We start from the raw sequence: 26,351 nt of genomic DNA, 5'->3' as shown, positions 1-26,351 counted from the left end.
CAAATTAAATAATATTCATTAAAAATAAATTTTAATTAAATCAATTTATACTGAATTATTTAATTCATATTAAATTTTATTTAAATTAATTTTAATAAAAATGTTATTAATGGTTTTAGAAATTACAGGTGTTAGAGAAGTGTTTCTTATATAATCTGCTTTTTCTTTTCTCTGACTTCACCTAACTTCAACTAAAAACTTTTGATTTATCTTTTACTTTAATTTACAAAAATGAAAAATATTTTTCCAAGTATTTCATCTTTTAAAACTTTATATGATTTTATTTCTCCTCCCTGATGTCTTTTGATCAAATTGTTTTGAAATGTGTTTATAAGCATTAGGTTAGAGCCTAGAAAAGTACGTAGATAAACAGTCCAGATATTTAATGACACATCCTTGCAAATTAACTTTTCAATTGGAAATGGTTTGTGTGACTACGTTGAGTTTGACTTATAAAAATTGTCTTCTCTTGGGATTAACATCTGACAAGGTGAATTAATGTAAAGTGATTTTTTTACAGAAATTAAAATAAGTAAAATGGATAGGTGTCATAGTATTTGCATTAAAAGAATCTTAGAATTTATCCATGAAACTTCATGTTCATGTCTTCCCAATGTCATTTTTTTAGCAGTTGTACAAGGTTTTCTTTTTTAAACTCAAGAATTCACAACTTTAGGCAACATTATATTTTGTTTTTATAAACTAAATTATGAGCTATATATCTTTTTCATATGAGTTGGATTTCTCTTCCTTTCTGTAAATTAAATGTGTCACTTTTTCTTAATAAAATTAAATTTGACAAGTACAATCATAAAAAAAGAGGTTGGAGCTAATGGATCACTGATGCTGCTCTGTACAGTGGCTCACAAAGTACATTAGAATTGACTATTGTTGAGGATTACCTTATGACATCAGAAAAAAAATATTTATAAACAAAAAGTGCTGCAGCAAACAAAAAAAGAAAAAAAATTTAAGCTCTACAACAAAAAAAAAAAAGAGAGAAAAAGGGAAGACAAAATACCTAGTAGCTATATATATCAGCATTTTTCTTTCTTTTTTTGTCTACAAATACAGGATATTTTTTTCCAAAAGGCCATTCTCAAAAAGTACAAAGAATAAAGGTTTCTTTGAAGTGCTACATCATCTCTGGCTTGAGAATCACCTATGGCTTTAAAAAGTCCTTTGGTACAACCCTGGCAGGATGGTCTGGGGACACTGGCAATGGTGTGAAGGTGGGCATGATATCTGCGAGGGGTTTCAAGAGAAGATGTCCAGGTCCACTAGATCCAAGTCCAGCTACATGATTAAGTTGCTCTGAATTCTGCTGCCTCTTTACAATTTCCCGGCACCTTTGCACCTTGCTTTCTTCTTCTTGGTGAATCTATATTTCCATGACATGAGCAGAAAGTTTGGGTGGTGGAACAGCTGGATGAGATTCCATTTCCAGAAATTTAACCAAAAGTTCTGAAAAAGAACTCTTCTGCACCGATTACTGTCTTGGTATCAAAGGTGTGCTGGGGACAGATTTGGTTCCTCCTCTAAGCCAACCAGGCATCCACTTGGTAAAGCCACCATAATCTTCATTCAACAACTTCTCCATTTCCTCCTTTTGAATGTCCAGGATCCTTCCAATTAACTGTAGCACTTCTTGATGCTTACTTTGGGGTGTGTGGAAATGACAGATAAAAAGGTTTCTCATGAGGATTTGTCCACTTTTCCTTCTCTGCTGTTTGTTGTGTTCATCAATTTTTTTGTGTGTATCATCCAGCATTTCTTGCAGAAGCTCATTTTGTTTTGTAAGTTCTCCAATCTGTTCTTCTTTGAGATCTAACTGTCCTGTAAATCTGGGTGCCAAATCCCACACAATGTTTGTTTCATACTGTAATAATAAAATAATACTTTCCCTTCAACTTTTTTTCCTTTTCCTTCCGTTCAGCCATGTATTTTTTTTCTTTCTCAAATTCATCAGGACACATAGCTTTTTCTTCTTGTTGGAAATGCTCTTGAACCATTTGCAGGTTAGTTAATAACAGGTCAGAATGCTTTCCTCCTTCCTGGGAGAGCAGAAAATGCAGTGCCTTCTCATCCCCCTGTTGAGATTCCATCCTCAACTATTCCTGTGGGGTCTCTATCTGCACATTGGTTTGATGACTTGTAGTTGAAGATGAAACTAGCTTTTCCTCCAACAGGGAGACTTTCTTTTTCAGTTCTATCTCCCTTTTTTTCCACAGCCAAAATTTCTCAGGTGTGAGAATCTTCTGATTCCAAAAGATGGCTGCCTAGTCTCTCTAGGTCTTGGTGTAAGTGTAATTCTTTGTCATGTAAATGTTGAACCTCATGCTGTAGGGTTCTGTTCTCCATCTGTTTTTGCTTCAGTCACAAGATGACTTGATCTGTCTCTTGCTGAAACATAATGGTCTTATCCTACATTGATTCAACTGCAGTTACAAGATGGCTGAACTCCCCACACTTGTCCTTTTTATCTTGTAACAGTTGCCCAAAGGCAAGAGCTTTCTCATTCATAGTCTCCAACTTCAAGTCTTTTTCTCCCGTCACAGAGAACTTCAGGTTGGTCTCTTGTAATGCTTGATACTCCATTTCCTTTTCTTTGGGTGTTTCTATTATGTTTTCATTTTCTGCTTTGAGTTTAGAAATGTCCATTTCTAAAATGAATATTTGCTCCTTGGGTTTCCTGGCTGTTTGCCTCCATATTGGTTTTCATTAACTTTGTTAGTGAACTCTTCATTTGAAGAAAGTAAGTGATCCCTTTGGGCCATATTACCCGAATCTGTTTGTTCTTGTCCTTTGTCTCTATGTCCGGCAAAGCAGCCATGGACTCAGACAACCTGTCGTTTTTTTCTTGAAAAGTCTTAATTGTAGCCTTTTATTCTTGCAGTGATTGTCTCAGCTCTTCGACCTCTGCTGACTGAGAGCTAAGTAATGAAGCAGATAAGAGCTGGGGTGAAGTACTATTAAGTTTTCCTACAGGAAGGGTTTTGGCATTGGAAAGCTGCCCTGTGCACTGCTGAACCTGGCCTAATTGGTGTCACTCTGCTCATTACTTTGGATGAGGCTCATGTGGTCTGCTTCTAACGTAGAACAATTTTCACCATCAACCACACTTGGGCTTGAAGTGGAGAAGCTCCTTCTGATGTTTTTATTCCTCCATTTGCTTAACTTGCAGTTTTAATTGATTACATTTCTGTAGGAGCCCCTCGAACTGATTAAACTTAACACTAAAACCTCCCCTCTCATTACCAGTGCCGAACGTTTTGCTGAGGGCCATTACCAAGTAGGAATGACGCATCGAAATTTCCTTGCCAAGCGTACCCCATGCTGCTTAGAGGACATTTGATGGAACATTGCATGCATGCTTTAATAAGGTGACCTTGCTCAAGGACCAAGGCGGATTCGGGTTTAGAGCTGATCAGGTTTGAGGAAGTAACCGGCTCCTTGAGTTTAAGGCGTTGCCAGTTTAAGATAATGGGTTTTAGGGAAGTTGGAAGTTGAAGATTATTGCTGGGATTAGGGTGTTCCTGCTGCTTGTTCCCGTTGAGTTCTCATGAGATTAAAATGGGATTTGGAGATAGCCTCGTGGAGTAGGTGGTTTGTGCAGGAGACAGCAGAACGCGTTTGCCCCTGGACCTGTGTGGAGGCGGTGTGAGAGCTGGAATAAAGAATTGCTGTTTGAACCTACAAAGCTGTGAGTGCCTCGTGATTCTGGTGCCAAGCCGAGACATTGGCCTTTGGCATTTTGGTGGCCCGTACGCGGAACGTCTGAATTTGGAGGTGAGTAAAATCGCTCGCCCCTGAGGGAAGGCGAGAGAATGGGTGACCATTTCAAAAAACAATGTGTTCTTGTTTTGATTTATTTCGTTTTTGTTTCAAGCTGCCTATCCCTAGAAATTTCTCAGGCAAACTGGGAAAAATGGTTGGCTCAAGGTTTGAAGTTTGTTAGCCCCGAGAAAGAGAAAATTGATACAGTGAATTTTTATTCAGTTTTTGTTTCATTCAGTTGTGGTTTTGTTTTGTGTTATCTTATTGGGTTGCGTTATCTTTATAGAAGATTAGAAATTATTAAAAAAGAAGCCGAAAAAGTGTTAAGTAAATTGTTAGAGATTCAGACCATGGAGGAAGACATTTTAGGTCAAGCAAAAGAGAAGGTCTCTCGAGCTAGTCAGAGAAAGGGAGAAAATTTAAAGGAAAAGGGGTTATTAGAAAAAAGGCCACAACAAGAGGCTGTCACTAACTCCGTTTTACCAGAGGGTGTAATTCAACCAACAGCCCCACCGATGGAGACAGCTGAGTGGCCCTCAAACCCCGTAGTTGATAGATGGGATCCTGAGACAGGACCTCAAAGATTAGCATGCCCTGTATTTGAACAGGCAGGAGGGCGGCGAATTCACCGTATTTTAGAATTTAACACAGTGAAGCAGTTAAAGGAGGCTGTAACAACCTATGGTCCTCAAGCCCCCTTCACGGTAAGCATGGTGGAGACCATTACTAACTTGGACATGACGCCAGCAGATTGGGCTAGCATGTGTAAATCTGTGCTAAATGGAGGACAATATTTGTTATGGAAGGTTGCCAATGAGGAATTTTGCATGGAGACAGCTAGGCGAAATGCAGCAGCCGGTTACCCTCAAAGAAGTCTTGAAATGTTATTAGGAAGGGGACCTTATGAGGGTCAGCGGCAACAAATGGAATATGATCCTGCTGTATATGTACAGATTGCTGCAGACGCAGTTAGGGCATGGAAGACTTTACAAGGACATGGAGATTTACAAGGTCAGCTATCTAAGGTAATACAGAGACCTAATGAACCTTACGCTGACTTTGTAGATAGGCTTATTCAAACGGCTGCCAAAATTTTTGGTGACACAGAACAAGCAATGCCATTAATAAAACAACTGGCTTATGACCAAGCAAATCGTTGCTGCAGAGAGGTTATTAGACCATGGAGACATGAAGATTTAAACACATATATTAAATTATGTAGAGATGTTAATGAACAAGGGCAAGTCTTGGCAGCTGCAGTACAACAGGCTTTAGATGCCAGGCTAGAAACATGCTATAATTGTGAACAAACAGGACATTTTAAAAGGAGTTGCCCCATAAGAGGAGGGTTTAACAAAACTAGAAATCAAAGGAATAGAATACCGGGTATTTGCCCACGATGCCGTAGAGGGAGACATTGGGCTAATGAATGCCGTTCTCAAACCACCATAGAAGGTACTCCCTTATCAAAAAACGGACAAGGATCAGGTATTTACCCACGATATCGTGGAGAAAGGCACCAGGCTTCATTGCCAAAAAACAGACCGGGGGGCCCAATGCTCCGGGGCCCACAACCACAAATATACAGGGCAGTGGAGGAACCCAGAAACCCCATCAGGGTGGTGCCCAGGACACATTGTCCATTAAATCCCTCATCAGACAAACCCGAGGGAGCGCAGGGTTGGACATCTGCGCCTCTGCCAGAGCAGTATTAACTCCAGAGATGGGAGTTCAAATCATTCCCACAGGAGTAAAAGGACCTCTTCCCCAAGGAACAGTAGGCTTATTGTTGGGACGTAGTTCATCTACATTAAAAGGACTTATGATAAGTCCTGGGGTAATTGATCCCGATTATGTAGGTGAAATAAAAATTATAGCTAGTTCTCCAGGAGGTATATCAGTAATTTCACCTGGAGATAGAATAGCACAGTTGTTAATACTACCCAGCCTACATAATAAGTTCTCTAGTCTTAATGTAGAAAGAGGTTCCAAGGGATTAGGCTCCACAGGTGTAGATTGGGCTATGTTGTCTTTAAATTTAGATTCTCGCCCAATGTTAAAACTAAATATTCAGGGTCGTGACTTTAATGGACTGCTGGACACAGGTGCTGACCTTAGCATCATATCTCTTCAAGAATGGCCAAAACATTGGCCATTACAACAAGCCACTCAAACTCTTCGAGGCCTAGGAGTGGCGACTAATCCCCATAGAAGTGCTATGGTATTAGATTGGAAGGATCCTGAAGGATGTGAAGGAACTATACAGCCATATGTTTTGGATCACCTTCCTATTAATTTATGGGGACGAGATGTCCTAGATCAACTAGGTTTGATGTTAACAAATAACATCAATCCTAATGTGCCCACTACTAGGGCTAGACAAGGTATCAGGAAAGAAAAAAGATTAGGAAAACAAGAACAAGGTATAGCAGCGCCAATTCAAATAGATCAAGGAACAGACAGACATGGGTTGGATTTTCAGAAAGGCCACTGAGACAATCAAAATTACTTGGAAATCAGAAAGACCAGTGTGGGTTCCTCAGTGGCCCCTGACTAAAGAAAAGATACAAGTAGCCCATGATCTGGTCAAACAACAATTAGCGGAAGGACATTTACAACCTTCCGTATCTCCCCATAATACTCCCATTTTTGTTATCAAAAAGAAATCGGGTAAATGGAGATTATTACAAGATTTAAGAGCAATTAATAATGAAATGGTCATTATGGGACCTGCTCAATCAGGGATTCCTCAATTGTCTGCTTTACCAAAAACGTGGCATGTTTTAGCTATAGACATTAAAGATTGCTTTTTTTCGATTCCAATTCATTCCGAGGATAGTCCACGTTTTGCATTTACTATCCCTGCATTAAATCATGAAGGTCCTGATGAGAGATATGAATGGAAAGTACTCCCTCAAGGAATGGCTAACAGTCCAACTATGTGTCAAATATATGTTAATAAAGCAATCCAGCCACTTAGAAATCAAAATCCTGAACTAAAAATATTTCACTATATGGATGATGTATTATTGGCACATAAAGATAAAAACACATTGCTGGAATGTTATGCCACACTTACAAACTTGTTAAAAAATTATAATCTAGAGATAGGAATAGACAAAGTACAATTAAATTTTCCAATTAATTATTTAGGAGTTCTATTATCCTCAACCATGGTCCGTCCACCTAAAATTCAAATACGAGTAGATCAACTCAAATCACTTAATGACTTTCAAAAGTTGTTGGGAGATATAAATTGGATAAGGCCTTATCTAGGCATACCAACAGGAGAGTTGGGACCTTTATTTGATATTCTAAAAGGTCCATCAGATCCAAATTCACCCCGAATGTTAACTCCTAAAGCTAGAAAGGCATTAAAAATTATTGAGACATATATGGAAAATATGCATTTAGATAGAATTGATATAAGTTTGCCTTTATTATTTATTGTACTACCAACAAGAAATATTCCTACAGGAGTATTTTGGCAGGAAGGTCCATTATTGTGGATACATTTATCTTATTCTCCTAACACTATTCTTACTAGGTATCCTGAGGCTGTAGGACAATTAATACTCAAAGGTATAAGAGCAGCAAAGACAGTGTTTGGAATTTCTCCCAATAAAATTATTACTCCATATACTATGGAGCAAATTGATGAGTTAGCTAATGAATTAAATACTTGGGCAATAATCATGTGTAAATCGAATGTTTCATTTGATAATCATTTACCATCTAATCCTTTGTTGTCTTTTTGGTCTAAGCATCCTGTAGTTTTTCCTAAAATGACAAGAAAAACACCTATCATGAATGCTCCAAATATATTCACTGATGGGTCTAATAATGGTACAGCTGCAGTAGTTACCCCTGATCAAACTTTTACATTTTTAGTTCCCAAACAGTCAGCTCAAAAGGTAGAGCTTAATGCAGTTCTACAAGCTTTTGTGATGTTCAAAGATTCTGTATTTAATTTATTCTCTGATAGCCAGTATGTAGTTAATGCTATAACATCCCTTGAAGATGCTGGTAGGATTTCCCCTTCCTCTACTGTTTTATCTTTGTTTTCCACTATACAAAGTCTAATCTGGGATAGAAAAGATCCATTCTTCATAGGACATATCAGGGCACATACAGGATTGCCTGGAGCCCTTAGTTTGGGCAATGATTTAGCAGATAAAACTACACATGATATACATATTTTTTCTACTGTAGAAGAAGCTACAAATTTTCATAAAAGGTTTCATGTTAATGCTAATACTTTACAAAAGCGTTTTAAAATAACTAAGGAACAAGCCAGGCATATAATAAAACAATGTCAAAATTGTGTGACCTTTTTACCCCAAGTTAATCTTGGAGTCAATCCTAGAGGACTGATACCTAACCATATTTGGCAGATGGACGTCACACACTTGCCAGAATTTGGAAAATTAAAATATTTACATGTTACAGTTGATACTTCTTCCGGATTTTTGATGGGCTCCCTTCATGCCGGAGAAAAAACTAAAGATGTTATAGCTCATTGCTTACAAAATTTTGCCACTGTGGGTGTTCCTAAACAGTTAAAAACTGATAATGGTCCTGGTTATACGTCTAAATCTTTTAAACAATTTTGCTCATCATTTGGTATTACTCATATAACAGGAATCCCATACAATCCACAGGGACAAGGCATAGTTGAAAGAGCTCATCAAACTATTAAAACGTACCTATTAAAGCAAAAAGAGGGAATTGGAAAGGGGTATATATCCCCCAAAGATAAACTTAAAATAACTCTTTTTACTCTAAACTTTCTAAATTTGGATTCATCAGGACTTAGTGCTGCGGAAAGACATATGTATCCGAAAAATGTACATAAGCCTAAGGTACTTTGGAAAGATATTCTAACAGGACAATGGAAAGGTCCCGACCCAGTTATTGTCTGGAGTCGGGGTTCCGTTTGTGTGTTCCCACAGGGAGAACAGCAGCCGATTTGGATTCCAGAGAGGTTAACCAAAACAATTTCTACAGAAAAAGAAGATGATTTGACTGAAATCCATAACAGCTGATATCCAGAGCTCCAGCTTGGCTATTCTTACATCTGCGACAGTGAATAAGCACGGTGCCTTTTTTCAATATCTATTTTATTATTGCATTTTTCCCACATCATAAAGTTCTATTTTATTTTTTGAGCTCATACAAACCTAGGTTAATGTTTTTCTGATCAGTTTTGTTTTTTGACTGTTTTTTATTTTTTGACTGTGGAGTTTTTAAACATTGCAATGGAGATTTTACCTAGGTAAAGCTACAAGGCCGTTATTATTGTCTTATGTGTTGTATGTTATGTCTGCACTGTTTTGTGTTGCATGTCAGTATGTGTGTATGTCCATATTTTTATATGAAAAGCGCTCATGAAAAAATGGATCCGATTTTTTTTTTTATTCACGTGATTTAAGTGGTTTAATCTAATTAGGTAAACAGCTGTTAATGATTGTTTTCAAAGGTGGTTAATAGATCTGTTTGCTTACTATTGTTTTTAAAGGTGATTAACAGATCTGTTTGTTTACTTTCACTTTTCCTTTTCATTATATTTAATAATTCTGTTCAGGATAATGTCTCTTTAACATCATTACCAGAATTCCCATCTCTATCCCAGTGCCGGTGAAGACTAAGAAAACCAAACTACAGCTTCTATGATAGCTACCACAGTAAACTGTATAAACTGATGCATCAATGAATATAACTCAACAAGTAATGCTCAATCAAGGATTTGATTTACTTTGTGAGGAAATGGACATATTGATAGACTCTTCCACTTTGAACTGCCTGCAGAACCTGACTGGATTATTTATCAGTTGCATGCATTGTGATCTATCGTCTGGTGCAGCGAATGGTGGTAATGCTGGCATATTTTTGCTGATGGTGTCACCAGTGATGCAATTTCCTTGCCAGCGCACCCCATGTTAATTGTGGTAATGCTGGCATCTTTGCTGATGGTGTCACCAGTGATGCAATTTTTCCAAAGGAGCTGTCAATTGGCTTGGTGTCGTGGCATTTCTGTATCTTCCTCCCTTCTACTAGTGATGGTCTAAAATTTGGGGGCCAACAGAGGTGAGGCAAGAACCTCACCCCCCCACTGGCACCAAGGTTAAATTTGGGGGCCAACAGAGGTGAGGCAAGAACCTCACCCCCCCACTGGTGCTTAGGCCTATCCACAAGCATGGCTGAATGCTGGACCGGTAGTCAGCGACGGGTTGATCTGATTGCAGTGGATTCAACCTAAGACAGGGGACTGACGCCTAGAGGTCAGTTCATCCGATGACGGGTAAGAACCATATGTTGAATTGGACAACCTACCAGGCACGGTCCTAAGCCGCATTGCTTGTTGTTTAATTAATCAGAAGGGGGGAGATGCTGAGGGCCATTACCAAGTAGGAATGACGCATCGAAATTTCCTTGCCAAGCGTACCCCATGCTGCTTAGAGGACATTTGATGGAACATTGCATGCATGCTTTAATAAGGTGACCTTGCTCAAGGACCAAGGCGGATTCGGGTTTAGAGCTGATCAGGTTTGAGGAAGTAACCGGCTCCTTGAGTTTAAGGCGTTGCCAGTTTAAGATAATGGGTTTTAGGGAAGTTGGAAGTTGAAGATTATTGCTGGGATTAGGGTGTTCCTGCTGCTTGTTCCCGTTGAGTTCTCGTGAGATTAAAATGGGATTTGGAGATAGCCTCGTGGAGTAGGTGGTTTGTGCGGGAGACAGCAGAACGCGTTTGCCCCTGGACCTGTGTGGAGGCGGTGTGAGAGCTGGAATAAAGAATTGCTGTTTGAACCTACAAAGCTGTGAGTGCCTCGTGATTCTGGTGCCAAGCCGAGACATTGGCCTTTGGCAACGTTTGAAAAACTTCTAGTCAAGTCTGACATTTCTGACTTAGCACATCTACCTCAATGTCGTTTTCTCTGATGATACAAGATAAATTCTGCAGAGTTTCTCTGAACATATCTTTATCACTACTTACAAATCAGGTGAACAATTTTCTATTTCTTCCTGAAGCTGGATGAGGGCTGCTTCTTTCACAGAAACTAGATACTTCATTTTATGATGTTTGATTTTAAATGGCTGTTTTACTTCACTTTCTCATTCAAAATGGCTAAGACTTGTTCTCTTTCTGTGGTGAAGGTCTGCAGCTGCTGCTGAAGGTAAAGGACATCCTGGGGGTGGGAAACTGGAGACAGTCTAGCCTGAAGAACTTATGTCTCTACATCCTTCTGCTGAATACTTTGAGTAAATTTACCAACTTCATCTGTGGACAGGTGATGAATCTCTTTGCTTCAAGATACATTGTGCTCATTTAGAAGTTTAATCTCAGGTTCTCCCTCTTGGATTCTTTTCACTGACGACTCATTTTCAGATTGCAATATGTTGTGTTTTTCTCCTCAATTTTCTACAGTAAGCCTTTCTTTAACTTTTGCTTCTTGATAAATATCTGAATTCTCTGTTTGAATGTTGTGTCTGTCTCCAGGAACCTGGGATTTATTTGTCCAAAGATTTTCTGCAAATTCTTAATTTCCTCATCTTTTACTAAAAATAACTGAGTATGCAGCAGCATTCATCTGCTCATATTGGTATTTCAATTCATTCATTTCCTTCTTCTGCTCCTGTAAAGCCTGAAGTAGGTGCATTTTACCCTGTCTTTGATCTTCAATTATCTTTTGATGATGTTTTATTTCCTCTTCCAGATGATTATTGACCATATTCAGCTGAGATACCTCAGATTCTAGTTCTGTGATACTATCGAGGGTTTCACGCTCAGCCACAGGGACAGCTCTGTGCTGCTGTTCTCTAAGTCTTTTCAATTCTTCTTGCAGATGATTTCCTTCTTCTTTCATGGATCCAATCCGTCTGTCCTTTTCTTCTATGGTTTGCCTTAACGTTTCATTTTCTCTTAAGACCTGAGAACACTTATCTAAATCCTTTTGGAGTTCTGAACTTTGTTCTTTGAGCTTGTCAAGAAAAACTTCTTTCTCACTTATACATTGTATAAATTGCTCCTGTTATTCGAAAGGAGATGCCAAAGTTTTTTAATTTCTTTTTGATCAACAGCTATTTGCTCAATATTTTTTTTGAGGCTTGCAATTTCAAAATCTTTCTCTTGATTGAGTTGTTTTAATTTCTTGATGACAAAGTCTCCTTCATATTGTTGTTTGGATAGCTCATCTTTCATCAAAATTATGTGCTTTGTTGCTTCCTGATTCTGAGTGTCCAGTTCTTCCAGCTCAGGTATCAGCATTTTCTTTTTCTTAATACTTTGATTCCGTTCTTGCTCGTTGAACTCCAAGTTAAGTTTTAAGTCATGGAATTGTACAGTCAAATTCACATCTGTGTAAGCTGAACTTTTAATTACTTTATATTCACAGTTCAATGTTGACAGTGATATCTGAAGTTCTTCCATCTCTTGACTCAATAATGACTTCTCTTTTTCTAAAGCTTGAACACACACATTCAGTTTCAGAATGTCTTCAGCCAGATAGTTATTCGGTTTTAAATCGTTCAGTCTCATTATTTTTTTTTTCAGTATGGGACAGAGCTTTTTGCAGCCTGAGCACTTCTTCCACTGATGAACTCTGTGGAAGAATTTTTCCCTTTTTGTCCACAGTATCATCACTCTGCTCCTTCACAGAAGGCTACAATTTGCTACATTCCAGTTACAAGTTCTCACACTGCTCAATTATTTGTCCCTTTTCCAAACTGAGCTGCTCTTGTTCTCTGTTTCAGATGTTTCTGTCATTTTCTGCAGAAATAATTTTTATTGATGTCTTTTATGTGATCCGCAAGTTCTTCTCTTTTTCGTCTACTCGGCATTTTAAGTTTATAGAACCTGAATAGTTTTTTGCAACTCACAGGCTGTAACCTATGAGTCACCTTGTTGTGACTGATTTTCAAGTTTTTCAATTCGTTCTTTATAGTCACGTAATTCCTCTCAATGCCGGCAACTTACCCCTGCCAGTTTCTCTTGATGTGCCTTCTGCAAAACTGGCATTTCATGTTGATGATTACTTATGTCCTGACTTTGGTTTTGTTCAAGTACCTTAATAGTATTTTGGAGTTTGCAGATTTCCTTTGGATCAGAATTACGTGTTCCTTGTGCTTGAACAATATGCTTCCAGTGGTCGACTTCAGATTCAAGTCTCGAAACTTCAATTGACAAGCTGTTTGTTTCTTGTTGTGATGAAATGATGTCATTAAAGTTCATGTCTCCATCAGGAAAAAGTGAAAACTGAGGACCACAGCTGAATGGAGCGGGTGCAGTGGTTTTTGGTATACCACCAGCTCCTGAGTATACTGATTGAGCAGGTGACTGCAATCTTCACAGGTGATCCTCTAGTACCATCTGTCTTGCTTTAAGTTGGCTGGCTTCTGTCTCTCTCTGTTTCAGTTAATGTCAGTAACGTGCAGAGGGATGCTTTATGGGAAGCTCTGATGCTTCTTCATGCTTTTCTTCCCGATCAGTAAAATCCTTTGTAAGTCTTCCATCCTTTGATGTGAATGTAGATTGGGGTGCTTCAATTTTCTTTCTCCCACAATGAGGTAAACCTGCTTCTACCTCTTCTAAATCGTCCAGAAATGCATCCCTGGCGAAGATGAAGATATGGCCAGTGAGGGAAGCCAAGCTGTCCCCCACCTGACCCAAAGAGTGGCCCAAGCCCAAGCTTAGGCCTCCAAACCAGGACAACATCGCTGCAACCAATGAGTGGCTGCAAAAATCAAACCGCTACTCTCAGCAGCCACCTCTCTCCATGGAAAGGCCTAGAGCGCTTCAGGGCCGATTATGACCTAAGCGCTCAGAATTCGGGGCACTGAGGGGCTCGCACCAACCATCACTTTTTGCCTAGTAACGTGGATGCCTGGCCTGGGCTTTCACCAGAGACTCGCTGCCATGGCGCACTTGCTCCTTCAGGGGCCTCTGCTCCTTCCCTGGATTTTCCGCTGTCCCCTCCCTTGGCATTGGTGCCATGCCCCAGGAGGGTGGGGTGCTCCTGCCACCTAGACGTGGCCACCCTAACACCCTAGGATTTTCAATATTCAGGAAGCAAAGCACAACTGAAATTATGATTTCCTACAAATGATTCCAATTTGCTGAATAAAGAAATTTGTATTGATCATTCTGATTAAAGTTACCAATTCATTCCATAAAGTTAACATCCCTAACATTATTGAAAGTCTGTCCTCCTTATGCTAACTCACTCTCATGGCTGTTATTAAAATACTGTGACTTCTTTGGCTCTTGAATAACTGGGTTCTGGGTTTTTTATGCCCGCTACTTTTAATCAAAACAAGCTCTATTTCCCCAGGGGGATTAATGTTTTAATGGTATTATTCCCAGACATGAATCAATATAGCTATAGCAAGTTATAGATTATAGTAATTAAAAACTTGCATTTTTGTGGGTAAAAAGGTAGTATAACTAATATTATCCCAACATTTTGCTCCTGAAATGCATTTTTCATAGTATCATTTTTAGTAAACTTTTTTTTTTTTTGGAAAAGAGATCATCTCAATTGTATTGATAAAAAAATTTTCAATGTTTAGAAAAATTTCCAGATTGATGATTAAAAAAAAATCAATGAAGAAAAATATTCCCAGCCCAGCAGCTTCTATAGACACCAATAGGCTTTATACCTCAAACTAAAGTGAAATATGTCAAAGAAAGTTTATGTTGATGAACAGATAAACTCATATAAATATGTTTTCTCATCTTGGAAAAGCAGGGTAACAGAGGCAGTCTAGGATTCCAGAAAACTGCTGACAACCCATAAGCGTAAGAAACAAGTTGGTGTCAGTGTTCTTTAATAAAAACATAAAAAGATTTGCCAAAAAATGTAACCATTTATTTTTATCATACATTAAGGTGAGCCTGCAGCTGACATTTGTTCAGCCTGCTCTGCAACTAACAGGCCCCCACAGAAAAGGTTTCCAAATGTCCCTCACTTTCAATTGCATGGAAGCATTTGAGAAGAATTGCTTTTAGATCTTGTTAAAAATTTCCTGAAACTCAACAGTGATCCTATCTATCCATGGATGTTCCTTGGGAGAATCTTTTCAACAACTGGTTCAGTTTCTTTCTTGCTTTTGAATATATACTGAGGTCAATTTTTAAAGATCATGTGTGCCCAGAAGTTTGTCCATTTCCTCAAGATTTTAAAATTTATTAGCATTTAAAAAAATGATTCAGTATTCTCTGAGTTTCTCTAGTGTCAGTTGCAACGTCTCCTGTCATCACTAATCTATTCATGTCACCTGCCTCTCCTCTTTTATTTTGTGTTTATATTTTCTGGTTTTTGTAGCAAAATATCTTTCAACTTTATTTATTATTTTATCACAACAGTTGTTTGTGTTATGCATCATTGTTCTTGTTGTGTTCACTTCCTTTCTGTTGTGATATTTATTATTTCATTTGTACTACTGTCTCAGATTTGGGAGCCTCCTTAAGCTATTTATTGGAGATCATTTATATATTATATTTACATATATAAATATATATGTATATTTATCTAGGCAATCCTTGCCAGAAGCTTTCCTTTTAGTGCTCCCTATGGTGGAATCCCACTAGTTTTGCTATATTGCTATATTACAGGTTCTGTCCGGTTCAGCTCTTACTGAATGCTTGATATTAGGTCTTGCCCTGAGGCCCCCTGTCTGAGGTTTGCAAGCTACAGACTGGGAGAGAATTGACTCCACTCTAAGTCCTGGTATAGATAGAGAAAATCACCTGGTCACAGCCTCAGGCTGCTTCTACTGCTCCAAACTTCTAGTTGATTTCTGGAGCATATTTAGCAAGTCTTCCAACAACCATTGGTTCTCCTACTGATCTTCAAAAAGACACATTTCTAAAGCAGTCCAGACTTTTTAATATTGTCTGTTTTACTCTTAGATAGCTTGACAGAGACCCAGATTTTAGACAATTTTTTCCCTATAACCCAATCTTCTCAACAGAGTTTAATTTCTACACATAGCCAGAATTTTTGGCAGGGGCACTGACTTTATCCCCAACCCAGAGAACAGCAGAATACAATAACTGGCTCACAGAAGAGCCAATCTGGGTTAGACAGTGGCCCTTAACAGGGGAAAAACTTGAAATAGTCCACATGCTAGTTCAGGAACAACTTCAGGCTGGCCATTCACAACCTACTACAGTCCTTGGAACACACTCATCTGTGTAATCAAGAAAAAATCTGGCAACTAGAGATTAGTACAAGATCTAATGGCAGTTAATTGTGTTAATGAGCCCATGGGAGACTTACAACCAAGGCTTCCTTTTGCAGCTATTCCTTTGGGCTATGATTTAATAGTAATACATTTAAAAGATTGTTTCTTTTCTATACCTTTACACCCAGAGAACTATAAAAGATTTGCCTTTAGTGTCCTGGCAATAAATTTTAAAGAACCAGTTAAAAGATATTGCTGGAAAGTGTTGCCTTAGGGAATGTTTAGCAGCCCTACCCTATGTCAAAATTTTGTGTCACAGGCCAACGCGCCTGTGAGGGAGAAATTCCCTGATGCATATATTATTCACTTTATGGATGATATATATTTAGTTCATGCTAATCCAGATGTACTCCAAAAAATATTTACCCAAATAGACTTTACTCACAGCAATGGGTTGGTGCATTGCACCTCAAAAGGTACAGAGTACAACTCTTTTCAATATCTAGATCATGTGATTAAAAGACATACAATCCATCCTCAAACCTTACAAATAAGAGACAAGGAGCTGAACACCCTTAATGATTTTCAAAAACTATTAGGTGATATAAAGTGGGTGAGACCATCTTTAAAACTAACTACTTCAGATTGGTGTCAGAGATTTACTGACTACATTGGATGAGCATGTAATTGTTACCTCTCTATTTCTTATAATTTTGAGTTGAATTCACACTAGTTTTTCCTTAAATATCTATTAGAATTCAGCTGTGAAACCAAACTGGTCCTACAGCTTTTTTTAAAAAAAATGGAGTAGGGAGAAAGAGCATGGGAGGAAGATTACCTCTAGATAGGGAATAGGAGTTGGAGGAAAAGGGAGGGAGAAGGGGAATAGCATGAATGGTGGAAGAAGACCCTCATTATTATACAAAATACATGTATGAAGATATTAATTTGGTGTCAACATACCTTATATATATACAAATAGAGATATGACACATTGTGGTATGAAGGTGTGTTAAAAATTGTAATGCACAAATAATAATAAGAAGAAAGCTCATGTATAATGACATAATTTGGTGTGAAAATACTTTATATACAGAGTTATAAAAAATTGTGCTGTGAATGGATAATTATGATTGTATTACATTCCACTATTGTCATGTATGTAAGAAATAAAAAAAAAAACTTTTTTTCAGAGTAACCAATAAAACTTTACTTACAAAAAATTGAACCCTATTTTCTTCATAGATTTCAATTTATTGATCTATTATTTGAGAAACTACAACTCACATTGCTAAAATATCTTTTTTGACAGAATTATTCCTATTTTGAAGAAGAGGCATTTGAAATTGAACATGTAATTTTTCAACAACTATGTTGTTGAAAGGAAATGTTGAATAAATTGTTTGGTGTATATATGATGAATAGTTTGAATGGATAGAATTGGGGATATATTTATAAAAAAACAAAATTTTGAAATTTTCTTAATTTACTCAATAATTGTGAAATATTCCTTCATAAGCTATTTTCTTTTTTATTAACACTTTATAGTGCACTGGAGTTACATATAATAGTGGGGTTCATTTTGACATAATTTTACATGCATGGCATATAATTTTCTCTACTTCAGTCACTAGTGCTTCGTCTTACCTTCCTCTCCTCCACTCACCTGTTCCATGGTCTTTATCCTACTCATCTACTTTTCATTTATTTATTGCCCATTAATTTGATCTTTATATATATTCTTAAAGTTGAAAATCTTTATTATATGTGCACATATGTAAAAAAGCATAATTTGTTCAATTTCATTGTGACATTCTTCCTTTTTCCCATCCCCTCCCTTCCCCTCAATTCCCTTCCTCTTCTCAAATGATCTCTGGCTGGGTGTCTATTACTGCTTAAATCTCACTGGTTATTATTGATCTGTTCAGATTTTCCTTATTCTCTTGGTTCAAATTTGGTAGTTTATATGCGTCTGGAAATACATCTATTTCTTCTTGATTTTCAAATTTATTGGAATATAAGTCTATAAAATAGTTCATAATGACATTCTAATTATGGTTTTCACTGATGAAAGATTTCCTGCTTTATTTTTCATTTTATTGACTATTTTTTTCTCCTTTTTTTGTTTTGGTTAATTGGGATAAGGGTTTGTCAATTTTGTTCATACTCTCAAAATACTGACTCTTGATAATTTTTTATTGTTCTTTTATTCCATATTCATTAATTTTAGTTCTGATCTTCATTTTTTCTTTCCTTCTATTGGTTTAGGAAATAGTTCTTCTTTTTCTAAGACCTTGGATCTTTAGGCTATTTATTTGGATTCTTTCTGGTTTCATCATGTAGTCATTCTTAGCTATAATCTTTGCACCTTGGACTGGCATTATTTTGTTCCAGAGATTTTGGTATATTGTATTAATAGTCCCAATTGATTTTGAGAAATTTTTGATTTCTCCTCTGATTTTTTCAGTGACTCTCTTATTATTCAAAAGTATATTATTCGATTTCCATGGATTTGCATATTTTCCATTGATTTGTAATTGTATTCCATCAATATCTGATAAATAGATTGAGATTATTTCAGCTATTTTATGTTTTCTAACACTTTCTTTGTGGTCTAAAACATGATGTATTTTGCATAAATTTCTTTAAGCAGCTGAGAAGGATGGGTATTAATCTGCTGCTGAGTGAAATATTCTGCAGATGTCTTTTATTTCCATTTTCCTTATAATATGAATTAACTCTGCAGTATTTTTGTTGACTTTTATGTCTGTGTGTACTATCACCAAGTATTATTTTATTAGTTTTTTGTGATATCTTTTGTCAATAATAATATGCTTATTCTCTTAAATCTTCATGCTGGTTTGTTCTCTTCATCAATATATAGTGATATACTTTGTCTCTTCTAACTAATGTAGGCTTGAAGCTTGTTTAGTTGAATTTCATAATTCATTTTTTTACCTCTTTTGTAGTGGTACCTCCTCCTCCACAGAAAATTCTAATTAAGCTTCTTAAGAAATCTTTGCCATAATTGATTTTAGGACTATGAGCAAAAGAGTCTCTACCAAAGAGTTCAATGTAGTTAAACTTCCTACTTTCCTATTGCTGTATTTTACTTGGCCACTGACCTAAAAAAAATCAGCACTCCAGGTGTTGAACACCCCATTACTAGTTTTTCACAAACATTTTTTTGCAGTATTGTAGTTTTCAGAAATGTGTTTGCAAATGCAAAATGTGATTTAAAACAAAACAAAACAGATCATTTAACAAGGCCTCTGGCCTTGAGCTGGGGCTTCACAGAGGTGTCTACATTTCTAAGATAAAAGAAGTTACCAATTGGGCTCAATGGGAACAGCTGGCATGGGGAGTAAAGAAAGGGGAGAAGAAGCTCTCCCCTTCCCATGGATTGTCCTTGAAGGTTAACTTGAGCAGAATTGTGAAAGAAAAAGCTGCTTTTATGTGAACTTCTGCAGACTGTGAACTTCTGAGCCCCTCCAGTTACATGCTAGCTATACTGTTCTGAAACTACCTGAACTAAGGGTTCAGAGGATTTATTGGTTATAGTGAAAGCTGTGCCCTCTGAACCTGGCTGCAGCCAAATAAAACTGTTTCCTGCTATCTTGGTGCCCTGCCTACTCTGTCCCCTATGACACATTGACCTACTTGCTTTGGGATTCTATTTTAATAGAATATTATTTTACATCCTTTCTGTAGCCTGCAGGTGTCTTTCCCTATAAGATGAGTTTCTTTCAGGCAACAATTAGGTGGATCTCATATTTTAATGTAATATGCCAATCTACATGTTTTAATTGGAAAATTGAATCCATTTACTTTCAGTATTATTGTAGAGAGGTATGTATTACTTTCTTGTGCTGGTTATTGCTAATGTTTGCTTAAATCCTAATTCTCAATAGCTTATTAGATCTTCTAATGAGATTTATTACTTCCAATACTCTGTTGGTTGTTTTAATCTTCTTTTCTATGCAGAATTCCTTTAGGTTTCTTTTGCAATGCTGTCTCAGTTTTTGTGAGTTTTTTTTTTTTTTTTTTTTTTTTTACTTTATGCTTCCTGGCCATGTGCCAAGCCAAAGAGCTGTGGTTCTGGCAATCAGGTGGACCTTAAAGCATCTTTGGAAGCAATTTGATATCAAGGATTAACTCATATGTATACACAACAAGATCAAGGGGTGTGTGTGTGTGTGTGCACAGCACACACACACACACACACACACACACACAAAGAAGAACTCTTGAAATGGCTTGAGTTAGGGAAGACTCTGTCTAAAGCCTCCTCAGAATTTTTCACATCAACTTAGGGGCCAGAATTCTAACTTTCAGACATTAGAGGTGCAACTACAATATATATTAGGGTCTTCAGAATTATTCTGAGGGCCCTGAGTTCCCTTGCAAAGCTAATGATGATCTAGGAGACTGAACATTGTGCCTTGCCCACTTACACAGCTCCAAATGTTCTGAGCCCTGCAGGGAGTCCATGGGCTTCCCAGCCTCTGTGCTTCATCCCTGGTGACCAGGCCTTCTGGCTATGCCTCTTCCCTCCACTGACCCCTTCCCCAGGCAGCCCTTTTCTTCATAAAATATATCAATGAAAAAATATGTAGGAGTAGAGCTGCCAGGACATTGTGGGTCTGGTAGATTAGAATAGAAAAGAAAAAAGCTAGATAAAAATGTCAGGTTTTCCAAACCTATAATAATTTTCAGGTAGTTCTGAGAATAAAGATAAGCCAGACATTTGTTTCAAAGGCATTTAAATTTGTAAATTATCTCACTTGTGAAACAGAGCAAATTAAATGTAAATTTCAGAAGGAACTTAAGTGCAAGCTGTAATTGTATACTCTTTTATCTTGCTTTCATTGAGATGTGATAATTGCTGCCACCTATAATATACTATGCAATGTTTTGATGATTGTACATATTGTGGAAGTCTAGTGCCTCAAATTTTTATCATTTCATTTTGGTGAAAATATTCAAACAACATCTTCTTTCTATTTCAAGAAAAAGAAAGACATTATTGTTGTCACCTGGGTGTGTTAAGGTGAAACTGCAATAAATCAACCAGTCATTCTTAAAGCAGGAGATGGAATCTTTACTCACCAGTTGGTGGACAAGGTCCACCAGCCGGTGGGCTAAGGGGTAGGCTGCAAGTTGATACCATTCAACTCCCTCCTGGGGTTTGAGTACACATTTTATAGTCCAAAGCCTTATTAAAACATCAATGGGTGTTGCTATGATTAAAAACCATAAACAAATATCCTGTGGTCTAAAATCAGAAGCAGAAAAAGGAGTAGGCCAAAACATCCCCTATTGAGTACAAGTTAAAGAATGGTTGCTAAGGTCTGACAGGGTAAATTTTCCAAGACAAATAGGAACAAAAGAGAGAACAATTTTACATTGTATAAGAATTTCCATTTTATGTGGCTAAGCGTGCTATGCTAAGCAACTGATGATGGGTCCCGAGGTAGGGCTTTCCCTGGAAGAAGCATTTCTTACATGATATGGAGTTTCTGGGCAAAATGGAGTCTGTTTGGTCATTGCCCATATAGCCTGGCCCATAACAGGTGGAACTGGAAGACATCATATTAAGTGAAATAAGCCATGTGCAAAATGGGAGTGACTGTGTTGTTCTAAAGCAGAACTTCAGCTCTCCACTGTCATAGCACAGAATGCCAGTACCATGGATGCCCAGCAGTTGGTTTCAAACCTGTGCTTCTGTTCCTCTTTGTGAATGGCAAGTCAAAATGAAATTTGTACCTTCAATAAACAGAGAGTTTTCACTTCATAGTTCCCACTGTTAAAGTCAGTGAACCAGCCCCAATGTCCAGAGACCCAAGTGGTCCTGGTTCACCCATCCCTGGCACTCAACTCCATAGATCCTCAGGCCTTGTAGAACACATCTCCACTTACTCACACACACAAAAGAGACTTCAACAGTTTCAGATTTGGGAAGAAAAAAGCACGTCTACTAAACACAGCACCAGTGGCCTCACAACTCTCAGCTTAGACTTGAAGGATGAGCAACCTCTACATCCTTCCAGCATTTATGACTTTTTCTTAGAAAACAGCTATTCTAAAGGGTCAAGAGGGTATTACATTGTGATTTTAATTTGCATGTAACTGAGAGTTGATGATATTAAGCCTTTTTTCATCTATTTTTGGTCACTTTTATTTCTTCTTTTGGGAAGAGTTTATACATGTAATCCATACATTTTTATTACAATAAAGTTTGTGGGTTTGTGGTTATTAAGATTTTCTTTTTTCTAATATACTCTGAATATTAACACAGTCAGATGAAGGTTATTCAATATTTTCTCACATTCTCTAAGTTGTTTCTCCACTGAGGATGTGGCAAAAATGAGACTTTTATTCACTGTTGGTGGGAACTTAAATTAATTAGACCATTATATAAAACAGTATTCAGTTCCCTCAAATAGATGAAAATAGATATCTCATGTGATCTGGGTACTCCACCTTGGGCACAAATTCATAGTAATACTTATCAACACATCAACAAGATACCTGAACAGCCATGTTTATAGAACCTCAATCCCACTAGCTAAGACAAGAGATCATCCCAGTGCCCACCAAGAGAGGACTGGATACAGAAAATATGATGAATATACACAGTGGTGTAGTATTCAGCCATGGAGAAGTAAAAAGAGCTGTCATAAACAGCAAAAAGTGTTATCTGTAGGACATTATTTTAAGCTATATGATCTAGAGACAGTACTTCATATTCTCTTTTCAAGTTCTGAGCTTTATCGTTATAGAAAGACCAGTGATTATTAATTATATAAGGGTGTGTGGGAGATGTGGGAAGGGGCTTGGATTTGATGTGGGCACACCATGTGCATGTACAGTACAATCACACTGGACCCATTAAACATTAAAGAAGAAGTATGTGAAAGAAAATATGCCAAGGGCTTAAGGCTTTTAATCTGTGCTGAGTCATCTGGGCAACCCCTGGATTCTAGGAAGAGTTCTGATGGATAAACGCCCTGTGATGAGTCCATACTACCACCCAGAAGGCCAGTCCACTCCCAAGATAGCCACCAAGGTTTCCACTCCTGAGATAACCCCCAAGCCATTCACCATTTGTCCAAGACTGCCTAAGTGTGATTTCTGGTTTCCTTTCTACACTCCGGGAGCTCAAGTCAGCACCCCAATGCAAGGCTCAGGAAGTAAGCCCCCTATCTCCCTGCTGTGAGTGCACTGATTGAAGGTCCCTTTCCTACTTTCACCATGGCTGAATTCTTTGATTGGTCTCTGAGGACAGGCAGCAGAACCTAGCTTGATGGCCCCCAGAGGCGGGGACTTCAACCTAGCTCTCCAGGAACTCCTAAGCTTTTAGATTGGGCAGAGATTGAGAACAGCCTTGCCTGACTGAACACAGAACAGACTCTTCTGGACACTAGAGACTCAAGTCCTCTGGCCAAGAGAAATGACCCCAGTGCTCTTGGGGTTGTGGGGGATGGAAGCTCAAATCCCACCCATGGTGGCTCCACCTTCTTCCAGGACCCCAACCACTCACAAGAGCACAGCTTCCTGCTGATGGGGCAGCAAATTTTCCTATTCCATTTTTGTGGCTCTAGAGATCAAACCCAGGGCCTCCTGCTTGCTGGGAAAACACTCTACACTGTGCCATATTCCAGGCAAAACTCTTGCCCCAATGTCCTTATTCCAGAGTGAGTTTCAATATTTGCATTTCTTAATTCCCTGTCAGGGGTCCTATCTCCCTATTCTCCACACAAAGGGTAGAATCTGGGGTCACTTCAGGAACCATGAGCTTCCTTCTGGCTGAACCACCTCAGTGCCTGGAGAGCATCTCTGGACGTGTTCCCAAAGTCCTTCTGCACTAGGGGTTTCCACCCTCTTTCCCCCTCAAGCTCTAAAGTCCCCACTTAAAGATGTGGCTTTTCCTTCCTCCAGGATATTCTCCTGCAGACCCCTTGTTGCCTGGGACTCTGCAGACTCCTGTCCTCTCCTGCCACTTTGTTTGTCTCCTCAAGTCCTGGGCATGACACTGATGCTCCTCAGGTCTCTTCAAGTCACTGCCTGTGGGAGAACTCTGAGCCCCCTCTGGGTGTGAGCAACAGCCCCAGTCTGTTCTAGATCCTGTCTGTTCCAGATCCCATCCCATTGCCAGTGCTTGCAAGGTGAGTTGACATTCACTGTGCTGTCCCTGGGCTAGGACATCTTCCTTTGTTCTGTACACATAGAGGGGTCAGTGGAAAAGACTATAAGTGTGCCTATAGATGGGTAAAATGGAATCTTTGTGCCTCTGGGCAAAGTCATCAGAGTCCCCAAAGAGGGTCTCTTGGAGTGCATCTAGCTGAAGCTAATGAACTTAGTGCAGTGTATATTCCTCCAAGGAAAAATTGACAAAAACCTGTTGAAAAAAATAAAATAGGGACTATATTAGCCTGAGTTTGTTTTTGTGACTGGAGCCCTCATGGAAGCAGAATGAAACTGAACTTGGAGGCACCCTTTCTAACTGACTTAAGAAAATCCTAGAAGAATATCCACATTTTTGTATAATTAATGATTGTATGCATGATTCTGAATATATTTGAGAGTCTGCACTTTTGAATAACTCAAATTACCCTTTATGGCACCCACACAGAGTCACCTTCCCTGGTTCAGCTATCTAAATTCAAAGCTCCATTCTTTTCTATCCCGACAATTGCAGAACACAGGGTTTTTTTTTCTTTGCATTTTCTTTCTTGAATACACAATTCTCTGGATAATGCTTTATGCATAATGCTCAGAAATACTTTGGAAAAAATAAAGTCACAAAATTCTGCAAATCTAGATTCTAAAGCTTTTCAAATTTATCTACTGAACTTGAATTATTCAGTGACACAATCTTTTGAAAGGTATGCTGCAAAGAATTAGTTGCTAATAATAAGTCAATTTCTTTTTGTCTGTAATTTGATCACAAGACCATAGTCCATCTTCTCTTTTTAAAATGCACACTGTAGGAGGTCACCTTTTGAGCTTTTGCTTTATGTCTGCAGCATATGTTTACTGAGCTAGAGACCATACTCCCCAGCCCCCAATCCTTCTGCTCTGGAATAACTATTGATAGTGTCTGCTCTTCATTCCACAAAATTGTCTCAGCTTTCATGGGAAAAAAGTTGATGCCTTATTTACACTGTGCCCATTATTTATTACCAGCCTCCAATCTTGAATCTAGGATCAACATAAGCTAGAGGAATTCATTCCTTAAATTTGAGTCAGAGGAGAGACAGCTCAAAAGATAAATGTATACAAATATACCAGTTTTAATATGTGGATTATGCTGCAACTGTACTGAATTTATTTGTTTGTTCTAACATGTTTTTAATGGGATTTCCAGGGTATTCTCTACATAAAATTATATCATAAGCAAACAGCGACAATTTGACTTCTTATTTTCCTTTTAGTTCTTTCTCTTATTAAATTTCTCTGTTTATGACTTCCACTACTATGAAAAAGAAAGCTTGAAAGTAGAATCCTTGTATTGTACCAAATCTTAAAGGAAAACTTTTAATTTTTTTCATGTTCAGTATAATAATATCTGTGGGTTTGCTACACATGACCTTTATTGTATTGGGGTACATTCATTCTACACCTGATTTGTGGAGAATTTTTAATCATAAATAATAATGAATTTTCATGAGGGGAGGAATGATAGCAGGATGAATTAGAAATTATTACCCTATGTGCATATATGATTACAAGATCTGTGTAACTCTAGATCATGTACAACCATATGAATGAGAAGTTGTACTCTATTTATGTATGATGTCTCAAAATGTATTCTACTATCATTCATAACTAATTAGAACAAATTTTAAAAAATTTAAAAATTAAAAAAGAAGAGCAATATAGGCCTACTATAAAAGAGGAAAATTGAATTAAAAATTAAAATTATGCTTTATATTGTCCATCAATAAATGAATGAATAAAGAAAATGTGGTATGTGCAGACAATGGCATCTATCCAGCCACAAATCTGGAGAACATTATGTTAAATTAAATAAACCAGACACAAAAAGACAAGTACTCATGAGCTCACTCATATGTGGATTCTAAAAAAACAATGTGATACAATATATTGGATGGGATTCTGTAATAGTAAAGATAACCATAAGATTCTGAGTAAAGATTGAATTTTAGCTAAAAATAATGTATAAGTATCTGCTCATAAATTGTGATAAGAATGTTACAGTGATCCAAAATGTTAATCAGAGGGAAAATGGAGTCTGGAATTTATAGAAAATTCCTGTAGTATCTGTAATGTAATTTTTTGCAAAATTAAAAACCTATTAAAAACATACTTTTTCTAGCATGTATTTGTTTAATCAATCCATGTATTAATTAGTTAAAACCAAGAAT

At 37.7% G+C, this 26,351-nt stretch overlaps 1 protein-coding gene, 1 long non-coding RNA gene and 1 pseudogene across 3 annotated transcripts in view; 1 reads left to right on the top strand and 2 right to left on the bottom strand.

Moving 5' to 3' along the window:
* LOC120888244 (uncharacterized) overlaps positions 1–26,351 on the top strand; it is a 160,472-nt gene that overhangs the window by 97,621 nt on the left and 36,500 nt on the right. Inside the window, exon 8 of one of the 2 annotated variants that reach the window (XR_013432239.1) lies at positions 23,902–24,128. The exons of the other annotated variant lie outside the window; for it this stretch is intronic. This is a non-coding gene — a long non-coding RNA (uncharacterized LOC120888244). The remainder of the gene's footprint in view (positions 1–23,901; positions 24,129–26,351) is intronic. 2 annotated transcript variants of the gene reach the window in all.
* Positions 1–26,351, bottom strand: part of LOC101965612 (regucalcin-like) — a 237,350-nt gene that overhangs the window by 181,583 nt on the left and 29,416 nt on the right. The gene's annotated exons all lie outside the window — the stretch shown is intronic.
* LOC101965317 (thyroid receptor-interacting protein 11-like) lies at positions 1,045–14,190 on the bottom strand (annotated as a pseudogene).

The sequence above is a fragment of the Ictidomys tridecemlineatus genome (genome assembly GCF_052094955.1).
Source record: "Ictidomys tridecemlineatus isolate mIctTri1 chromosome 1 unlocalized genomic scaffold, mIctTri1.hap1 SUPER_1_unloc_4, whole genome shotgun sequence".
NCBI classification, from domain to species: Eukaryota; Metazoa; Chordata; class Mammalia; order Rodentia; family Sciuridae; genus Ictidomys; species Ictidomys tridecemlineatus.
The sequence above is the reverse complement of the archived record's forward strand: the minus strand, read 5'-3'. Positions and strand labels throughout refer to the sequence as shown.